At 42.3% G+C, this 18,032-nt stretch overlaps 1 protein-coding gene across 2 annotated transcripts in view; it reads left to right on the top strand.

Moving 5' to 3' along the window:
• Nucleotides 1-18,032, top strand: part of KCNH7 (potassium voltage-gated channel subfamily H member 7) — a 493,602-nt gene that overhangs the window by 18,465 nt on the left and 457,105 nt on the right. The gene's annotated exons all lie outside the window — the stretch shown is intronic.

The following is an 18,032-nucleotide window of genomic DNA, read 5'->3' as shown; positions in this document are numbered from 1 at the left end:
TTCAGTGTTTTTGGTCTACTTCTTTTCCCTTATTATTCCTTACCCGTATTTCCTGGATTGTTCCTGGTGTCGGTTTTTGGTGTGTATGAGGTTTTTTGTTACCCCCATCTGTTGTTCTGTGTTGGTGGGTTGTTGGGCTCCGTCCGGGTCAATCCCCCGGGTGGTGGGGACACAGTTGTTAGGACCTGGACAGGAGACAGGGTCACGTTGGGGACTCAACCCAGACTACCACTAAGTCTACTGTCGGGATAAGACACAGCACAGGGTCCCTAGTCGTAGGGTCAGCCTAGGAGCCCTGTACTTGCTATTTCCCCTTATCTCCTCTTTACAGTCAGGCTGTGTGGACGGAAACTGAACTTGGACTCATGAGATCTCTCTCCTTGTGGCACTTATAAAGTGCTCATTTTAATAATGGGATTAAACTGCCATTCAAACATTGATTTTTTAAAAAGTAAGTACACCAGCCATATCAGGTCTAAAAGATCCAGTAAATAAGGCATTTACTTTATATTCTGAAATCTGGTGACATTCCCTTTGAAGGTGCTGTCTGACTTTTCAGTCCCTCAAAAACAGGCTGACACACAACAATCAGTTATAATATAATTTGTGCGGGAGTGATGAGACTTATTACCAGGTCATCATTGGACAGTTGTTGCTGATATTTCTGTTGCTCCCTTGACTATGCCATAAAAAAATGTGCCATATGGTTCCAGAGTTATGAAACCTTTTATTTAATGCATCCAATATGTTAATTTGATGGTGTTTACCAACGGGGCGGAGCACACATGATCCTCTTGGGTTGTGTCTTCAGGCTGCTCTAATAATTATCATTAGCCATGCCCCCTTGGTAATGACCCAAAAAAAAAACATAATAAGCATATTAAATATAAATAAAAATTATTTCTGGAACTATGTGGCAGAATTAAAAAAGAAGGAATAAAAAAACTGAATACTGAGTGGAACAATGGGAATAAAATAAAAGCAAAAACTGATGACTTTTGACCTGGGGACTGGTCCTCTTTAAGGGGGTTGTCCAGTCCTAAGCTACATCTGCAGTCTACTATGTGAATCCTGCACACCACAATGCAAGAGAGGAATCTTAGGTTTGGTTTGAAAAAAATGTTGATTTATTGTGTATATACAAAAAAGTCCGTCCAACGTTTCGATCCAAAAGGATCTTTCACAGGGTCAATGGGACTAGTGTGAAGAAAAGAAAAAACATACATAAAATTAAAAACAAAAACAGTAACAGTGATACACTGTTGTGATTACATGATCAGACAAATCATAAATACAAAGAAAATGGCAAAAAATTGCAGAGACAAAAGAAACAAAAAAACGCTTAAATCCATTAATTTCATAAGCACCAATGGATGAAACATGGAAATCTCCATTAAGATATAAGATAAATGACAATCTGTTGAGACATGAAAGAGACCATTAGAGGAGTGACCATACATGATAATAAGACACGTACCTAAATGTATAAAAGGATTGTCAAATCGTATCAGTACAAGTAATGATGGTCATCAAAGTATATCAGAAGAATGCGTAAGCGATCTATGAAGGAGGTAAACAAGGAGATCGAGTTATAAATGTAATAAATTAAACAAAAAAAGTCTGATTCCACAAGTCAGAAGGGAGAGGGGACATACCTCAGTAATTATACTTTGTGATATGGTGCTAAGGGAGTGTCCATCAAGGACGTGTTGTGATGTCGTGCACGACAGGGAGGTATCCTAAGGCCGGTTTCACACATCCGGCTTTTTGCCGTTTTGCCGGATGCGGCGCTCTCCCGTACAGTTAATACAGTACAATGACAGCGCAAGAAGCGCCGGTCACATGCTGTCATGTGACCGGCGCATGTGACCCGGAAGTTACAGCGCTGTCATTGTACTGTATTAACTGTACGGGAGAGCGCCGCATCCGGCAAAACGGCAAAAAGCCGGATGTGTGAAACCGGCCTAAAAGGGATAAATCGAGGAGGAAAAGAGAGGTGAGGGGTAATGCTGTGGTCCTCATTTGTAAAGGAGACGTAATGTCAATATTATAGAGTACAACAGGAACCTGTATGTATCAACCTACCGGATCAGTGGTACTAATTAATGTTAGTAACACAATATCGGCAACCAGTCCAGTTAGCCCAGGCCAACACATCTAATGCACAAACAGGATGCAGACAAGCCTCTCAACATGATGGACACTTCACAGGTGCAAGGTAAATTGCACACTAGTGGCGCGCATAGGGCACTGTTCACACTTGTATGCGCATGGTGTCCAGCCAGCAACCTATTATCACGCCCTTACTATTAGATTAGGCGGGCTACTCGGACACTACTCATTGCAGCACGCAAGGGACAGAAATTCCACTATGCACGGCCGTAGTAAGAGGCCCGGCTGCACCTCACATATATTTTATATGTATTTTTTGCACCTTGACTATGTGGGGTGCAGCCGGGCCTCTTACTACGGCCGTGCATAGTGGAATTTCTGTCCCTTGCGTGCTGCAGTGAGTAGTGTCCGAGTAGCCCGCCTAATCTAATAGTAAGGGCGTGATAATAGGTTGCTGGCTGGACACCATGCGCATACGAGTGTGAACAGTGCCCTATGCGCGCCACTAGTGTGCAATTTACCTTGCACCTGTGAAGTGTCCATCATGTTGAGAGGCTTGTCTGCATCCTGTTTGTGCATTAGATGTGTTGGCCTGGGCTAACTGGACTGGTTGCCCTTTTTTGCTGTGAGTACATTTTATAATTTTTTTGGGGGAGTTTTTATCTCCCCTTCTTGTTGCTATTTTTAACACAATATCGGATGGGAGGTCTGATCATGTGACAGAGGGATGAACACCAAAGCAATTCTTTATGCAACGTTATCTGTATAAGTAATGAAATGTAGAATATAAGTAAGACAAGAGGACAAAGAGGAAAGAAGGGAAGGAAGACGAAATCCAGGTAAGAAGGTGAACATACCAGGGTGGGAGGAATCTCGCTAATCGATAGGGCATTAATGTTAGACACAGAGGAGGTCTCTGAGGGTCACTAAGAATGGAAAAAATTAGCAAGATATGAAACATGATCAGTTAGGGGTAGGTTATTCCATATGTACCTGATCTGTACGTATCACAGGGTGTATGTCTGGTCTGTGCATTAGGGTATGTTGGAAAAACGTATAGTAGTTCCCTGCGGGTGAGAGGTCCAGTTTGTCTAAGAGAGATTCCCTTATAGTAAACAGTGCAGGATTTCTAGATTAAAGAAAAAAAGACCTGTAATAACTATACATTAGTCCCACATGGTGCATATAGGTCAGTCAAAAGGGAAATAGATATATAATATAATAGTGTACCTTCCAGGGAGGAGGAATGGCAGTACTGCCAGCTGAGATAAGGTGAGAGGAAGCCTGCAACTAGAGGTAAAGGAATTGTAAAGAATTATCAAGAAAAAGAAAAAGTATGAATGGACCATAGAGGTGCCATTCATGTAGTACCTGTGTAGATGGGGATGTGGGTCTCCTGTGATGGCGCCAGCAGAGTGTGTGCATAGCTGTGGGTTCTTATATGTGTCTGCAATGAAAGCTGCGTCCACTTCCTGTATCGGAGTGGAACGCAGTGAGGTAGGTGGAACGCACGCCCGCGCATGCGCATTGGTCTCATACATCGCGCATGCGCAGAGCGAGTGTGGAGCTGTGTTTGTTTCTGGATGAAAGGAAGTGTAGCGTTGTAGTGATGTGATTGGTTCTCGCTGTCAGTTGCCAGGAGGGGTGAATGGATAATGTAGGCGAATAGCGTCAGGGGCTGTTAAGACATCATAATGTGTATGTGTGAAGCAAAAGATTGTAATGATCAGATAGATCATATAAATATGAAAAGAGCAATAGGAGTGAAACGTGAGATTTGTGCAGGGACACATAAAGTGGCAGGCCACATGGGGTTATAGTGTGAAGATAGTGTGAATGTAAGAAAGAATGAGAGGTAAAAACGAGAAAGATGAAGAAAAAGAAAAAGGTAATGTGAGTAACATAAAGATATCCAGGGATATACACAATAAATCAACATTTTTTTCAAACCAAACCTAAGATTCCTCTCTTGCATTGTGGTGTGCCGGATATATTTTTGTAATACTGGACTCATTATTCCAGAGCACCCCCACGTTGAGTGAGCCAGGTCTATCTCAACAATACTATGTGAATCCTGACACTGTCAGCACTGTGTGCTGTGAGGATTCTCTGGTGCTGGGTGTTTTGCATATATTCAGTCACGTGCCAACTAGACTGTATCCGGCCTCACTCAATGCAAATATAGATAAAGTCTAGTCTGAATGTGTCCAGAAGTATTCATATATTATACTGCTCGCTTCCGGAGCCAGTACGAAGTGAGAATTCACAAGTCTGCCTCCACATAGAATGATTGCATACTTATAGCTTAAGACTGGACAACCCCTTTAAGTGTTCATCTTTTCTGTGGCGCCACCACTGGGTAAAAGAAGTATTGCATGATGCTTATTAAGATCAATGTACAGGTGTTTCAGATCCTCCAAATGTCCATAGAATGATGTTGTTTTTGGAAAGTTATCATCAAAGTTGAAATAAATGTTACTTGGGTCAAGTATGCTGGATCATTTACAGTTAGGTCCAGAAATATTTGGACAGTGACACAATTTTCGCGAGTTGGGCTCTGCATGCCACCACATTGGATTTGAAATGAAACCTCTACAACAGAATTCAAGTGCAGATTGTAACGTTTAATTTGAAGGTTTGAACAAAAATATCTGATAGAAATTGTAGGAATTGTCACATTTCTTTACAAACACTACACATTTTAGGAGGTCAAAAGTAATTGGACAAATAAACCAAACCCAAACAAAATATTTTTATTTTCAATATTTTGTTGCGAATCCTTTGGAGGCAATCACTGCCTTAAGTCTGGAACCCATGGACATCACCAAACGCTGGGTTTCCTCCTTCTTAATGCTTTGCCAGGCCTTTACAGCCGCAGCCTTCAGGTCTTGCTTGTTTGTGGGTCTTTCCGTCTTAAGTCTGGATTTGAGCAAGTGAAATGCATGCTCAATTGGGTTAAGATCTGGTGATTGACTTGGCCATTGCAGAATGTTCCACTTTTTTGCACTCATGAACTCCTGGGTAGCTGTCGCTGTATGCTTGGGGTCATTGTCCATCTGTACTATGAAGCGCCGTCCGATCAACTTTGCGGCATTTGGCTGAATCTGGGCTGAAAGTATATCCCGGTACACTTCAGAATTCATCCGGGTACTCTTGTCTGCTGTTATGTCATCAATAAACACAAGTGACCCAGTGCCATTGAAAGCCATGCATGCCCATGCCATCACGTTGCCTCCACCATGTTTTACAGAGGATGTGGTGTGCCTTGGATCATGTGCCGTTCCCTTTCTTCTCCAAACTTTTTTCTTCCCATCATTCTGGTACAGGTTGATCTTTGTCTCATCTGTCCATATAATACTTTTCCAGAACTGAGCTGGCTTCATGAGGTGTTTTTCAGCAAATTTAACTCTGGACTGTCTATTTTTGGAATTGATGAATGGTTTGCATCTAGATGTGAACCCTTTGTATTTACTTTCATGGAGTCTTCTCTTTACTGTTGACTTAGAGACAGATACACCTACTTCACCGAGAGTGTTCTGGACTTCAGTTGATGTTGTGAACGGGTTCTTCTTCACCAAAGAAAGTATGCGGCGATCATCCACCACTGTTGTCATCCGTGGACGCCCAGGCCTTTTTGAGTTCCCAAGCTCACCAGTCAATTCCTTTTTTCTCAGAATGTACCCGACTGTTGATTTTGCTACTCCAAGCATGTCTGCTATCTCTCTGATGGATTTTTTCTTTTTTTTCAGCCTCAGGATGTTCTGCTTCACCTCAATTGAGAGTTCCTTAGACCGCATGTTGTCTGGTCACAGCAACAGCTTCCAAATGCAAAACCACACACCTGTAATCAACCCCAGACCTTTTAACTACTTCATTGATTACAGGTTAACGAGGGAGACGCCTTCAGAGTTAATTGCAGCCCTTAGAGTCCCTTGTCCAATTACTTTTGGTCCCTTGAAAAAGAGGAGGCTATGCATTACAGAGCTATGATTCCTAAACCCTTTCTCCGATTTGGATGTGAAAACTCTCATATTGCAGCTGGGAGTGTGCACTTTCAGCCCATATTATATATATAATTGTATTTCTGAACATGTTTTTGTAAACAGCTAAAATAACAAAACTTGTGTCACTGTCCAAATATTTCTGGCCCTGACTGTATCTCATATTATAAAGTATATATTGTTTCTGCTATTGTGTGGACACAGTTATTTTCATTTTGAGTAGTCCCGTTAATGATTTTCCATCAATCGATTACTGTATATCAGCCATATGTGGTGACGTGTGGCTTCCTATCTAATGACAGTGTTTAGGAGCTGATTAGGCAGCTCCCAATGCTAAGATATTTGCATATGTGGCAAGAGCAATGAGACTATTCATTATTACACTGGAATTGTGGTTAAAACTGGTTTCATAGGGTAAAAACAACTAAGAGAGTCAATGTCTTTGAGACTGGAGTCTTGTATGTGTCCTAAAAATAGAGGGTCACTAAAATGATTTGTTTTTCATTCTGGCGGAATAAGGCATTTTATACCAGGAGTCTTAGGGGCGAAGCTTGAGCTATGAAGAGTCATATCTGTTAAAGTAAGGAAGGAGTTAATGTTTTCAAGCCTGAGAAAAAAATTCTTAGGGTGTGGGATTTCACTTTTGGAACAAAGACTTGTTTGGGAGATGTGGCTTAGCTGGGTGGATGCTGGGAGTGTCTTTACTTATTATGCAGCAATGTCTTCTGCTATTTGCAATCCTGTAAGGAATGCCTATATTTATGCATGGTATGTCTATATTTCTGAGGACTATAAAAGAAATGATTCCGAATAAAATAATTTGGAGAGCTTTGGAAATCACCTGCCTGTGTGTTTCTTTAATTCTCACCGACACTGTAGAATGAATCCCAGAAACTTTTAATAGGAGTAAGAATTACTGTATTTTCCGGATTATATAAGGTGCACTTTTCCTCCCAAAAATTTGAGAGGGAAATGAGGGGTGCGTCTTATAATCCGAATGTTGCTTACCGGGGATGGTGGAGAGGGATCGCAGGAGCAATGTGCTGTGCTGAGCTGCGCTGTGCTGGGGCTGTGGGCCAAGGGTGCTTTGCTGTGCTGGGGCTGTGGGGACTGTGCTGGAGCTGCGCTGTGCTGGGGTTGCAGGCCGAGGGTCCTGTGGGCGCCATTCTAAAGATGTTGGCAATGCGGACTTCAAAATAATGGAGCCTAGAGTCGATGTGTGCGCAGATGGAGCTCTCGGCTCAAAATTTCACCTGCACACGCTCCACCTCCAGGCGCCATTTTCCTTAAGTCCACTGCTGGAAGATCAATGGGCTGGAGGAGGCACGTGCGCAGATGAGATCTTGAGCAAACAGCTCCATGTGTGCACCCACAGACTCCGGGAACCATTACTCGAAGTCCGCACCGTCGACATTTTCAGGATTGCGCCAACAGCCCAAGCACAACACAATGCCCTCAGCCCGCAGCTCCAGTACAGTGCAGCTCCCTCGGCCTGCAGCCCCAGCACAGATCCAGCACATCGTCCGCAGCTCCAGCACATCGCCTGCAGCTCCAGCACAGACCCTGCAGCATCGCCCTATTCCACCACCGCCCCTGCCTCCTGTGACCCCCGCTCTACCTGCTCCTGGTATGACAGCACGGAATTATAAGACGGACCTCTTTTTTTTTCCTTTTTTCCCTCTAAATTTGGGGTACATTTTATAATCCAGTGCTTCTTATAAACCGAAAAATTATGGTACTTCAACATAGTGTACTGGCTAAAACACAATTGTACATAGAGCAACCAGTTAAACAAATCAAGAGATCAATATAATATATAAAAATATTTATTGGGATACATTAAAAAACATATATGACAGATATTACATATAATAGAGGTCACAAGAAGTACACAAGTACACCCCAAAAAGCGGGGGAACGACCAGGTGATAATGGTGATTTCACTTATATATAGTGCAGGCCAAAAAAATGGACAAGTAACTAAGCATAAATATTAATACAACTATTCAATATATCATGTCTGTACATCTATCCATTAATACGGCCATAAAGTGCACGGCTCAGCCATATAGAGGTCATTACACGCCGCCCGACGCGCGTTTTGCGAGATGCTTTGTCAAGGAAGGAGTGGTCTCATGGCAGGAAATGCCAGACTTATATGTGCGATCCCAGGATGAATGATGCCAAACAGGTGGCGCACGGCAGTGAAACTCCATTACCGCTCAGTATATCCACCCGTCGCCATCATTATACCGCCGTTGTACTGGCTATTACAACACCTAATCCACCTTAATTAATTGACCGTTTTTGTCTTAAGCAGTAGCTGTTTTTAACTTCCGCCGAGCGATAAGAACAAGAACGCTGTGACTCTTAGTTACTTTAGCACCACCCCCATGACTCCTTGTGTGTTCTTCACCTATACCATACTAATGTGAAAAAAAAGAAATATTTTTACAAGAAAATGTTAAAAATGTGGTTAAAAAGTAGGACAGATCATTGCACCAGTTTTGTTATTAAAAATCTCGAAACAGGTTCCCCTTTTGCTAAGTGGAATATTAAAACTACTTCAGTATATTTCTCTAAAGGCTTTAAAATATATAATTTGTAAAATGATTTATACATTCTGAAAATGATGGTGATTTATAACCCGGCTGTAAAAAAAAATAAAAATAAATAAAAATACAAAAATATATACTTCTTCAATCAAAAGCTTTTATTACGTGAGCCCCGGGCAGTATTTTCCTCCAGAGATCTCAATGGTAATCTTGCTTTGCTGACTAATCACTTAACAGAATTTGACACAGTGGACTCTGCGTTGCGCGTGTTTGCTTTGCTTCCCCTGCGATCAGGATTTCTTTTTTTTTCTCTGTGGCTATTTTTCAAGCTCGACATTTTAATAATTCTTACGTAAAATAAATTGCGCTGCCAAACATCTAGTTCACGGCACAGAAATATGTACCGCTTTGTGTCACTTTAATATTTCCGTTATTTTGAATAGATGTACATAAAAGAGAAATGCCTATTTAATTTATTCAGGTAGTTGTAATCGCTCAGATTTATATTAAGTATAATGGAAATTAATCTATTGAAAGCAAATATATTCAGGGATAGAAAAAAGGGTCTTTAGATTCCATGGCACAATTCATTCCTATATAAATGGAAGCGATCATCAGAAAATGTCCTATTGTTTAAATCAGGTTTTTGTCTTTTTTTTTTCTCCATATAAAGTTCTTTGTTAATTAACAAAAAAATGGAAATCTTGCAATTTTTAATATGGCGTTTAGAGCTTTTTTAGTTTCTTCTTACTGACTTTTTACCAAGAGTTTTCAGCAGGCTCCTTATCAGCAAAGCCAGGATTACAATGACTGGTGAAATGGTATTAACCAATCACAATAGTCAATGTCACAGCTGATTCACAATAATTGTGACAATGTACATGTGTTGTTTCCTGAAACAACAGGAAATTGGAGTCTAAAAAAGCCCCAGTGGTCGGTGTGAAGAGGATCTGACCATTGTGGCTATGTACATGTGGGGTTTCTTGAAACAGCAGGAAATTGGAGTCTAAAAAAAACCCATTGGTGGGTGTGAAAAAGATCTGACCATTGTGGTTATGTATATGTGTTGTTTCCAAAAACATCAGAAAATTGGAGTCTAAAAAAGCCCCAGTGGCCAGTGTGAAGAGGATCTGACCATTGTAGCTATGTATATGTGTTATTTCCTGAAACAGGAGTATGGAGTCTAAAAAAGCCCTAGTGGCCTGTGTGAAGAGGATCTCACCATAGTGGCTATGTACATGTGTTGTTTCCTGAAACAGGAGTATGGAGTCTAAAAAAGCCCCAGTGGCCTGTGTGAAGAGGATCTGAACATTGTAGCTATGTACATGTGTTGTTTCCTGAAACAACAGGAATATGGAATCTAAAAAGCCCCAGTGGTGAATGTGAAGAGGATCTGACCATAGTGGCTATATACATGTGCTGTTTCTGAAACAGTAATATGGAGTCTAAAATCGCCCCAGGGGCCAGTGTGAAGAGGATCTGACCATAGTGGCTATGTACATGTGTTATTTCCTGAAACAGGAGTATGGAGTCTAAAAAAGCCCCAGTGGCCTGTGTAAAGAGGATCTCACTATAGTGGCTATGTACATGTGTTGTTTCCTGAAACAGGAGTATGGAGTCTAAAAAAGCCCCAGTGGCCTGTGTGAAGAGGATCTGAACATTGTAGCTATGTACATGTGTTGTTTCCTGAAACAACAGGAATATGGAATCTAAAAAGCCCCAGTGGTGAATGTGAAGAGGATCTGACCATAGTGGCTATATACATGTGATGTTTTTGAAACAGTAATATGGAGTCTAAAGCCAGAGCTGTCAATCTAAGAATGGGGGGTGGAAGTATATGAAAAACAATTCGGTGGAAAGATGCACTTAACTTCTTAGCCATGCCAAGGGTACACTGAGAGTCTGTGCTTGGTTTAAACATTCATTTTGTGTTGACGGATTCCCTTTCAATTGAAGCCCAGGTGAGGAAAAGATGGAGAGCAAAATTTCTCCATCTTCTCCTTTCTATGAGTTCGTGGAAATTGAGTGCAGCCCGATGTTTTTCACGCACCGATAGACTCGTATGGGTGTGCGCCATCCAAGTGAGCATGCTGCTCTTTTTTTTCTCTTGCTGAATCGGATTGGTACTAACCCATAGAATAACAGCAGAGCGAGTCTTATCCAACAAAACACTTGGTAGCCCTCATCCGAGTTGTATGTTCCTGTGAGCGAGCCCTTTGGACTGCAGTGGCACTGTTTCTTGGAAAAAGGCAAATTCTTTGTGATGGGGTCCTTCTCCCATATCACACAATCAACAGTGAGACATGGGTGAACAATCCAATGGTCCTTTATTCCACCATCACAGAGGGTAAAATAGTCCAGCAATGGCATAAATGTCCCGGGGATCAGTCACACTCCTCCTCCAGTAGTCCTTCTCCAGGAAAATCGGGGTTTCTCACAGTCTCTCTGGGATGTCAGCTTCTTCCTCAGAGTATCAATTTTGCTTCTTCTCTCTTGTAAGTCTCACCTAGAATGACTGACCACTTCTTCAAGTAAGCAGAGAGTTTAGGTGGATCCCAGGTGTCCCTCCCCCAGACCTAGGAACAGAGACAGTACAGGGGGTGATTACCTATTCAGAAAATTATGTGTCCAAGAACACACATGAGAGTAATGATTGTCCAACACAATTTTATTAAACATATGTGAAATACAAACTATTAAAAATATAGTATACACCACATCTGTGACAGAAAACTTGGGTCACAGTGGGGCATGTGAGACAAATACAAGGAGAAATGAAAAACTCCACAGGGGTGCGAACCGGGACAGTAGTAAGGAAAATTGATAAGAGTCAGAGTGGGACACACTATACATCCCAATCAGATAAATTTATTACATATACCCCCACTCCAACTGTAATCAAAAATATTAGAATGCTGCCACATGTAGAATCTCAATCATAAATCCCTGCGAGGATCTATCAGACCCATACACTAACATTATTCAGTATCTCAGTGGATCAAAGCCAAAAGGTACTCTAGTGTGATACACAGGGTACATCAATACATACCAGACAAAAGATGGTGCAATCAAAAATGTCCATGGTCCAGGCCCGACGCGCGTTTCGTGTCCTTTGTCAAGGGCAACCACATGGGGGGATTACCTACAGACAATACAATGTACACACAAGCAATACAGAGAGTGGACAGTGAACCACGCCTAAAATACAAACCCACACAACATGATTCACACCATCACACATATATCAGTGTATTCTTGTCGATATTGGGCATAAGAAAGTTTAGTTTAGAAAGTTTCTGAATGTTGAAGAGTTTTTTAGCTGGATCCAGGTAATTAGGGGAAGGCTGACATCTTTCCACGCGAGTGTCTTCTGCTAATTCATATTTTATAAGTCTCCATAGAAAAGCAAAGTTCTAATTTGACGCGTGTTGTTTAGCACCGATGGTGAGATGAAAGCTTTGTGACTTGTTAGTTTGGGCATGTGAGCTGCCTGACATTTTACACACACATATAGAAAAATAAGGGAAAACTCCTTTTATCTTTACCCATCCTAGCCGCTAAATATAGCCGCAGCAGAACAATCTTTGGCATGGCACGCCGGATCTATTTTTAATTAAATATGTCAAAGCCAGCTGGGGAAATCTGTTAAGCTAATCTTTAATTAACAAATATTGCCACAAATGCATCAGTGCTGTAGGCAAAAAATGCTACCCGGCTACTTCTGTTCCTAGACGACTCTTGGCTTTTCTTCTGACATATGGTGCACATGTCAAATTCTGCAACATGACTTGTCAGCGTCGGCTACTTACGGTATTCACACAGCACAGATGCTCCGCATTGTTTTATGGCGTCGACATGTGATGTGTACTTGATCTTTTCAACCCTTTAATTTATAAAAATAGAAGCAGACATTAATATGGATACAGCAGATTGTAAGGAATTATTATATTTAAATTCCAAGCGGTATTACGGGCTAAGGGCTCCTCCAGACGTCTTTGATTTTCCTTGCATGCAAAAAAATGGTCCAAGTTTCACAAATGTTGTGGATCAGATTTTCTTCATTGTTGTGCCAATATGTTGTTTTTTTTACAATCAGAGTTTTATCAGTTTTTCTTGTATGCAAAAAAAGAAAAAAAACTGATGCAGGTTTCTCAGTCTTCCTGACATGGCTGACAGACGGTCTTGTGGTTTCTGGCAGTAGAAGGTCACAGCGTTTGGCTATGCAAAATGCTCTCTTACTTTCTGATGTTCCTGCTGTCAGTATTCATTGTACTAGGTAGCTTTCCTGCTGGATTTTCATCTATTCCCCTTTAGGACCCAGGTGTCATGATCCAGGACCGGTATTCTCCACTCCAGAGTTTCACAGACCCGACCTGGTCATGTCAGGTGTTAGCTCCCATCATTCTGGTTTCAGGAGACACTATATATGGTCTCTGAACCTGCGTTCCTGTGCTGGTTATAGTTTTGCTCTACAGCCTGTGACTTGCTCTGGTGAGATTTCCTGGTTTATCTGACTCCTTGTTGTTGTGCCCTGACCTGTACCATCCCCCGTTCCTCCATCTGTCCCAGTCCCTGACTTCCCGCTCCTGTCTGTTGTTTGTGTTTCCCTCTGCATTCTTGATCTCCCGGCTTCTGACTTGGTTGTGTTTTCTGACTTGATTTTGATCCTCCCTTTGCAGTGACTTGACTTTCCTGGCTAGACCCTGAGTGTTTGACTACTCTATTACCCCCTAGTGGTTCGCCTATGAACTGCTTGCTGAAGTTACTCTGCTGTACTTCAGCTGCCTTTCTGTTACAGTGTAACTTTGACTCTCCTTCACTACTCTGCTGCCACCTAGTGGGGAATACGCTGTACTACGTCTTACTAGCCCTTTGTACAGCGTGACACCAGGGGAGCTAAACTTCTGTCCAGCTGCTGATTATCAGTATTCCCCTTGTGCTTAAATACTCCCATCTTCCCTGGATTTGTCCTGGTGATATTATTCAGTTCATTGAAGCTCTGGTTGCAAGCAGGTGTTTTGTATTCATCTGTAGTATCGTTGCTGAAGCTTTGCTGAACTTCTGCCTGAGTCATCTGTAGATAAGTAGTTTGAGCACTTTTCCCCGGAGTGTCCTCCTTGTGTCTTCCTTTAGCGTTTAGTGGGGTTGATGAAGAGCTCATTCCACCCGTTCACTACTTGGGGTCCAAAACTAGGGATACCTAGGGTCAGGTATCTAGCTCGGCGCATAGGTGCAGAACCTATCTAGGGTGGTAAGGAACCCCAGGGACCAGCAGTTGGTTTGGTCAAGGAGTCATCATCTCCTCCTTCCCTAGATGCAGGGTCCGCTTCCCTTCTTACCTTTCGTCACTCGCTTGTTACTTCCACGTACCTAGCATGACACTTCCCCTAGCGGGCAAATAGTCCTGGCAGAATGGACAGCACCCAGATGGGATCTGATTTTTATCTTGGACACGTACTCTTGCATTGACAAATTTAGTCCATGACTCGGATCTAAAAATTGTACATATCTCCATGCTTGAGTGCGGACCATAAAAATACACAGATGTGTAAAGAACCCAATAGGCTATAGTTACAAGTAGTAAAGAGTGAGCACTAATATGCTGAATTGCTCATTACTTGAATCGAGCTGGTCGGATGCTCGGACGGCCTTGACACAAGTCCCGAGCATAATGGAAGACAATGGTAAACTCGAGCATTTTTCCTGAAGACGAACAAATCCTCTCTCTTCAGAAGCAAACCAACACATGAATGGTTTCAGGATGCTTAACAGTTGGCATGAGACAAGACTGGTGGTAGCGCTCACCTCTTCTTCTCCTAATAAGCTGTTTTCCAGATGTCCCAAACAATCGAAAAGGGGATTCATCTGAGAAAATGACTTTACCCCAGTCCTCAGCAGTCCACTTCTTGTACCTTTTGCAGAATATCAGTCGGTCCCTGATGTTTTTTCTGGAGAGAAGTGGCTTCTTTGCTGCCCTCCTTGAAACCAGGCCTTGCTCAAGCAGTCTGCACCTCACAGTGCGTGCAGAAGCACTCACACCAGCCTGCTGCCATTGCTGAGCTAGCTCGGCACTGCTGGTAGTCTGATCCCGCAGCTGAAACAGTTTTAAGATACGGTCCTGGCGTTTGCTGGTCCTTCTTGGGCGCCCTGGAGCCTTTTTGGCAACAATGAAAGCTCTCTCCTTGAAGTTCTTGATGATGCGATAGATTGTTGACTGAGGTGCAATCTTTGTAGCTGCGATACTCTTCCCTGTTAGGCCATTTTTGTGCAGAGCAATGATGGCTGCACGTGTTTCTTTAGAGATAACCATGGTTAACTGAAGAGAAACAATGATACCAAGCACCAGCCTCCTTTTAAAGTGTCCAGTGGTGTCATTCTTACTTAATCATGACTGATTGTTCGCCAGCCCTGTCCTCATCAACACCCACACCTGTGTTAATGGAACAATCACTAAAACAATGTTAGCTGCTCCTTTTAAGGCAGGAATGCAATGATGTTGAAATGTGTTTTGGGGGTTAAAGTTCATTTTCTTAGCCAATATTGACTTTGCAAGTAATTGCTGTTAAGCTGATCATTCTTTATGACATTCTGGAGTTTATGCAAATTGCCATTAGAAAAACTTAAGCAGTAGACTTTGTAAAAATTAATATTTGTAGCATTCTCAAAACTTTTGGCCATGACTGTACACCCGGATTCTCTCCCACATGTTCTTAGCGCATCATTCTCAATAAATGTGGACTTTTATGCAAGGCGTTGGTTAGTGCTGCTTTCTTCCTCTGCTCCTGGATTCATGAGCAAAGATATTGGTTCATCCCTAATTGGGAATAATTTTGTGATCACTTGCATAAAATTGAGGCAAATAAAAAATCCCACCGTCATCCTTCTGCAATCTGTAGGGGATTTGGGGCTTCTGCAGTAGGCCTTTAGATACAATAATCCTCACTGTCGCGCACAGTATCAGTGTAAATCTCATTTGCAGTCACTTATTGGATTCACTTCATACAGCCACTGTAGCAAGATTAACGGGGATGCACTTTGCCTTGTGCGACATTATGTTACGACTCATGACTGGCAGCTCCACGAGCCCAGAACTCTGCTTCATGTTACATCAGCCTTGTATCTTGACGTTCGGCTACAAGTTCTTACATTACGCGCTTCCTAGAAATAGTCCTCTCCGGTGTCATGTTTACATTTTCGCTATATCTGAACGCTCGAATCTAATTCCAATTACCCCACTGAATTGGAGTTGACAGAGGCTAAATGTCTTAAATTTGCTGTGTGACCCGAGTAATAGGAGGTTTAACAGTTCATTGGAAATATCCCGTCTCCGTACAGGTGTAATTCAGCCGTTTCAATTACGTCTTCCACCGGCATTTTTTAATGTGAGTTCACATCTGTCCTGATATATATTCCATTGTAAAGAAGATATCGACTCACTTGTCGTATAATTGTCTTTTCTTCATTATTTATTCGAACAGCTCTTAGATATTTCAACTTCTGGATGGTGCTTCAATACGGTGATATCGAGTGTTCATGCCAAATCTCGTTGACCAACCCTTATATTTCAAGCATAATGAAAAATAGAAGAAGCAAATACACCTTCTGATTCCTTGTTTCTCCACAAAACTGTCCAGTTCCGCTGTTTTTTGTTTGTTTTTTTTTCATGAACTTTCCTTTAGCTTTCCATTCCCAAGACCTGAACAAGACTTTCAGAGATGCCAGGACCCTCATTGGAAAAGGAGGAACCCGGGAAGGGCTATACAAAAAGGAACCAGACAAACTTTTTCACATTTTTAACTATAAAAAAGTGCAAATTCTACATTCATTCATTTTATCATATCTTTAAACAATGATTTTCTGGTAAAAAAAATTGTAAAAAAAAATCTCCTGCATAAACATAACATCAAACAATAATTGTACCGATACATGGACATATACAGATCTGATGTAGGGCTAAACTAGGGGGCAGAATCTTAAAGAGTCTTAAGAGTCTGCAGGCTCTTAGTTTTTACCCATGCAAGCAGGTATGGACATTGTTCCTGGAAGTCCGCTAGGTTGCTACCAATTTGTGATCTAAGCCAGCAGAGAAGAAATGAAGTTAAAGGGAAGATGTCAGCAGATTTGGGGCCTATAAGCTGCAGCCACCACCAGTGTGCTCTTATATACATCATTCTAACATGCTATATATAAGAGCCCAGGCCGCTGTGTAGAATGTAAAAATCACTTTATAATTCTCACCTAAATGGTCGCTGTAGTGGAGTTGGGTCATATGGACGTCTCCGTTCTCCAATGCCGGCGCCTCCTCTTTCGGCCATCTTTATCCGCCTTCTGAAGCCTGTGTGCATGACGCGTCCTACGTCATACACACTCTCTGGTCCCGTGCAGGCGCACTATAATGCTTTCTACAGGGCCTCAATGCCGGCAAGTGTGACTGACGTAGGACGTGTCATGCACCCCGGCTTCAGAAGAAGGATGACAATAATGGCTGAAAGAGGAGGCGCCGGCACCGGAGAACTGAGACACCCATCTGACCAGTCTGCACTGCACTGCCCCTTAGGTGAGTATTATAAAGTCATTTTTATGTTATACAGATCGGCCTGGGCTCTGATATACAGTGGTGGTGGCCGCAGCTTATAGTCGCCAAATCTGGTGACAGGTTCCCTTTAAGCAAAGAATAAGTTGGGGCAAGTACAGTCCAGTTGAATACGACGGATGGGTGAGCAGCAAAGTACTAGACATAGGGAAATTACAAGCAGGGACCTTATGGTGAAGGAGGGGACCTGAATATGGAGGGGCTGTTAAGAAACTAGGAGTCACAAAAGAATGGCTGAAGACCGAGTCCTCTTGGTGCACGCTGGCATTTTAGGCAACCAAGAGCCCATATATTCACATGACCAAAGAGTCAAGTGGCACAAGATAAAAAAGCAAATAGGAAGCATAGTTATGCAAGGGTCAAGGCTGGCAGAGAATCGTCCTAAGCTGAGGACAGACACGTCGGGAAGGCCAGCAAACAAGAAAATAAGGTCAGGTCAAAACTATAAGGAGCAAAAACAAATACAGCAAAGCAGACTAAGACCCAAAGTGGAAACTTATAAAGCCTGGATTAGTTGAGTATGTAAAGGATTTAGACTGTAGACCAAGGATCCCCAACCTATAGTTTGGGAGCCACATGTGGCTCTCATGCTCATGATGTCTGACTCGCAGCTGTCTGCCAGATTGATGCATAAGCATCAGGTCTAGCAAACAGCTATGAAGAGCAGGTCTTCAGATGGTGACATTTGTGAGTAGCCCCACACAGAAGAACAAATCTAAATGGAATAAGGTAGAAACCTCTGGATCTTGGTATACTGCCTCAGAGTGAATT

This window comes from Anomaloglossus baeobatrachus, chromosome 7 (genome assembly GCF_048569485.1).
Source record: "Anomaloglossus baeobatrachus isolate aAnoBae1 chromosome 7, aAnoBae1.hap1, whole genome shotgun sequence".
Taxonomy (NCBI): domain Eukaryota; kingdom Metazoa; phylum Chordata; class Amphibia; order Anura; family Aromobatidae; genus Anomaloglossus; species Anomaloglossus baeobatrachus.
This window is presented reverse-complemented; position numbering and strand designations above follow the sequence as displayed.